We start from the raw sequence: 4443 nt of genomic DNA, 5'->3' as shown, positions 1-4443 counted from the left end.
GCAGCAGAGAGAACCTTTGGTTAATTTACAGCCATACCTTTTATTATGTCTTGTAAAAATTCTAATTTAAAATAAGGGTGGGAGAATGTTCATTTATATTGGCCCTGTTTCTTTTTTAAAAAAATAATAAAGCCCATTTTACATGGTGGTCTAATGCATTTTTAGAATAGGTGATTACCTTGGAGCCAGATACTCCTGGGAGTTATTCCATAGTTGTGGCATCACACACAATGCTTAACAAGCAGCGGGCAGTCAGAACAGGACTTTGAACAGTTTCTCTATGGCCAAAGTCACATTGTAGTTTAAACATCAGAAGAGCATTGTGTGCATTTATATAACCTGTACAGTGCTAACAAAATTTATTTACAGTGAGTGCCGCTCAACTCTCATTTCCAGCAACAACCTTCTTTGCCTCTCCTTTTTCATTTCAGCTCATGTTTATAAAATTGCAAAGCTACTAATGAAGCAGACCAAATTTAACAGCAAGTGCATATGTGCAGTACAGGCTAGGTTGAATAAATTACATTGTCACTGTGAATTAGAAAAGCCTGAGGTGGTGTAGGCTAGGATTGAAGGAGAATGTGATGGTCTCATCCTTGAGGCTGAAAGCTGGAGAAGAGGATTGATGCCAGATAGGCTACTGGGCTTCTGCAGATGGCATATAAATTTGTGGAACTATAAGATAGTCTTGCAGTCACTCTCAGCATTCTCTCCTACTCACTTTCTTCTTCCCCATCGTTATTTTGTACACCTCAATTCACTGCAAAAAACAAAAACAAGCAAGTGGTAGAATGCAAAGTTAAGCAATAGGTTCAAACTGGAGATGGATCCAGGATGTTGTTCTGATCTGAATTAGGACATGGTTGCAGTGTGACTTCTAGGCTAAGTAAGAAGTATAGCTCAGGTTTGGTTTTTCATCCATGCAAAAGTCTGATGAGCAGTTCTCATGAGATTTCAACTTACAATGGTAGAATTCTCATGAGATCAGATGATCTTGCAAGATTTCTGCCATCTTCAGTTGAAATCTCACAAGAATAAACTCATTTGTAGATTAAGGCCAAGGGACCATGTGATCATTTAGTCTGGCCCCCTCTATAACACAAGCCACAGAAATTTCACCCCCTTACCCCTGTACTGAGCCCAGTAATTTTTGTTTGACTAAAGTATATCTTCCAAAAAGGCATCCAGTCTTTAGGCTCATCCAAACCAGGACCAGAAAACAAAGAGGCCACTTCTGTTCTGGATCTTAGAAGCACGCCTCCTCTTTGGTGTCTCAATGATTTGGAGATCAAAATTAAAACTGGGTGCACATTTTCAACCAAAACTGCAGAGGGAGGGGGGAATGCAGATTCAACAACCCAGAAAGATTTCATAGATTCATGTCAATTTTATCAAATAGTTTCAATAGAAAAAATAGCTTAAAAATGAAAAAATTGTTTTGAAATTTTCTAAATGAAACAAAAATTTTTATTTGAAAAATTATAATTTTAAAGTTCCCTTTAATATTTAATGAAAAGCCAGTTAAAATGTTCAAAATGAAACATTGTACTTCTAGTTGTATGAAATGTTTCATTTGACCTGAAATTTAAAAAATGGCTTTTCAATTTGTCAAAAATTTTGGGGGAAAAAAGTCATTTTCGGTTCAACCCAAATTAAATATTTTTTTAGGAATCGACACAGAATGGAAAAAAATTTGCCCAGCTCTATCTGAAATCCAACATTCTCTATTTACCATCTCTCCAGAATTTAAAGGGGTTCTGAAAGTTGCCATTTGGGCATCTTCATCTGTGGTTCAAATTCAGAAGAATAAGAAATCTAAGTTTCCAATGAAATATTTAAGAGATCCTTACAGATATGTTAACAGTCCTAAAAGTAGGGGAGTTTTGTTTTGTTTTAAAACCAGGAGAGAAAGTTAAAAACCAGTATTAACAGAAAAGTTTTCATGCATTTAACATTTCAGTAAAAATCTCGTGTATTTTTTTATTTAAACCTTCCCCTTGCCATATTTGCCACCCAAGGGAACCTGAAAGTAAAACTGACTAGAAACAAAAGTTACAGGGCCACAGGCAAGATCTAAATTTATTCAGGCCTTCAGGGCCCAAATTTTCCTCTGATTTACACCAGTTTTATTCCTTAAATATGCAACGTAAGTGAGAGGAGAATTGGACTCAGAAAATGTATAGCTACATATAGGTGTTATACATAGGACATATAGGTATACATATAGGTATTATCCCAAAGTTACAAAAGGAGAAACTGAGACAGATGATTAAGCGGCAAGCCACCAAGGGCTTGTCTACATTGGGGGGGGGGGGGGGGGGGGGAGTTAATCCACAGCAGTTCTACCACCAACCCTGTAGTGTGTAATAGCTGGATTTACAGCAGCACAATTTCAGACTTGAGGCACAAAGTAAGACCAATACATACCTGACAGTATAGCCCCAGATATTTGCATTTTATATTGGACCCTTGCTGGCTGTTCAAACTGCTGAGCAAGTCTCTGCATCTCGGACTCCGACCCATCGCAAACACTTTTTTTTCCCCCCTTACTCTCATAAATATTGGGTAAAGTACAACATGCTGCTATAATCTTTGGGAAGGTTTTTTGCTGCTGCTTCCTCCAACTTATTCCACAAATAGCACAATCTGCCTTTCAAACCGTGCAATGTCCACACTCCACTGTCAATCTCCAACTACGGAAACAGTAGTTAAACAGTTCCTTCCTTCTGTCCAAGTGGCCTGTGAATGGTTTCCTTTACAGGGATGCAGAGGGTAAGCCAGGTCCCCCAAAATAACTGGAGTAATGTCAACACCATTAATGTGCACAATGTTCCTGGGGGCAAACAGTCCTTTCTCCATTATTTTAAATGGAGCAGAGTTCTGAGAAAACCTAGCATCCTGGACCCTTCCAGAACACTTTACATTTATGTCCATAAACCTGCCATGGTGGTCTACAAGCCCCAGGAGCACCGTGGAGACATACCCCTTTTTGTTTATGAATTTTGATCCCTGAAGGGGGATGGAACAAATAATAGGCACATGAAAACCATCAGTTGGCCCCAATACAGTTTAGGAATGCCATGTGTTAAATCTATCAAAGCCTCCTGAGCATTACCGAACCTTATAACTCCATGCAAAAGTACCTTTTCCATGGCATCACACACCTGCATGACAATGGCCCTGTACCTCTGAAGTTAGTTCAGCATATATCTCCAGAAAGGTTGCCTTCCTCCCCTGGAAATTCTCTCATCACTGCATGGTCCTCTCAGGTGTGCAGAACAATCCTTTCCCACTAATCCATGATGGTTTCCAAAGCCCAGAAACAGTGGTGCATGTTGTGAAGCTGCTCCAGAAACCAGTCCTCTAGTATCACTTGCTCAGTGGGTACCTCTTCTTCCTTCTTGTGCCCCAGTTCCACTGCCACTGAAGTGCCTCCTGCTGTTGGAGGAGCTGCTGCCACAATATCTGCTCAGTGGTTCAGCTGACAAAGTCCAAGCCAGATTAATCCATCTTTGAGTGCTGAAATACAGCCCAAGCACCTCTGCACATTTCAGTTCACCAGCATATTGGCATGGAGCATTGTTAACTTCAGGCTGCCTGACAGCAATTTGAAAATCCTGCTCAGAAAGGAAGTAAGATGTGAAGGCAGAAGAATAATAGGATATATGTAACTACGTGTCCCACAATGCAACGAGATGGCCAATGTTCATATGGTGGGTCCTGTGCTTTTCTTGGTGGGGGAGAGGAGGGGCAGTGCCAAGACATCACCCTTTGCCCCTGCTCTTGGGTGCCAAAGGCCTCACTAGTGGCCCAGGAAGGTGGTGGAGGAGGGAAGTGTGGGTGGGGTCTGGGTTTGCTCCTCACTCTGAGTCCCAGCCCCTTTCAACCCCTGTGGGTTTCCTACCCTCTTCCCCCTTAGGTAGGGTTACCCTCAGTCCTTAGATGCTGTGGGAGGGAGTCTCCCTCACTTCAGTTCTCTGATCTTTCAGCTCTTGCAACACCCCTCCAAGCTCTAATCCTTTCTTCTTCCTCCCCTCCTCTGACTGCTTGAAGCAGGGGGGTTTTATTAGGTTCTTGACAGGGCTTAATTGACTACAGGTGCTCCAATTAACCTGTAGTAACGCTCCCTAGTCTACAGGGAACCACACCTTAATTAGCCGACAGCTTATATATTTCCCCTCCACCACTCTACTACTGCTCCCTGGTTCTCCTGTATCACAATAGTGAGAAAAATCCTAGAATGCTCAGCAGAGAGGCAAAGGAGTATGGGATACCCTACATGTACCCCATGCCCTCAGTTGGCTTCAAACTGCCACTATGTCTACACAATGATACACATTGACAGTGTGCAGACTATCACTGCAGTTTGCATAATGCATTTTATCTGGTGTGCAGCAAAAAGCTGCAGATTAACCCCTCCCCCCCTTGTATTTGAGTTCTGAA

At 41.6% G+C, this 4443-nt stretch overlaps 1 long non-coding RNA gene across 2 annotated transcripts; it reads right to left on the bottom strand.

Annotated features, from left to right (window-relative positions):
- Positions 1 to 342: 342 nt before the first annotated feature.
- On the bottom strand, positions 343 to 4038 carry LOC119567086. Of its 2 annotated transcripts, none has more exons than XR_006283677.1 (2): positions 3165 to 4038; positions 343 to 760 (listed from the first exon to the last, which is right to left on the bottom strand). It is a non-coding gene; the product is annotated as an uncharacterized LOC119567086 (long non-coding RNA). The 2 variants fall into 2 exon arrangements; XR_005226801.2 differs by having other exon boundaries at positions 2428 to 4034.
- Between the last annotated feature and the right edge of the window lie 405 nt (positions 4039 to 4443).

Source organism: Chelonia mydas, chromosome 9 (genome assembly GCF_015237465.2).
Source record: "Chelonia mydas isolate rCheMyd1 chromosome 9, rCheMyd1.pri.v2, whole genome shotgun sequence".
Taxonomy (NCBI): Eukaryota; Metazoa; Chordata; order Testudines; family Cheloniidae; genus Chelonia; species Chelonia mydas.
Note: the sequence above shows the minus strand (reverse complement) of the source record. Positions and strands in the feature narration are given on the sequence as shown.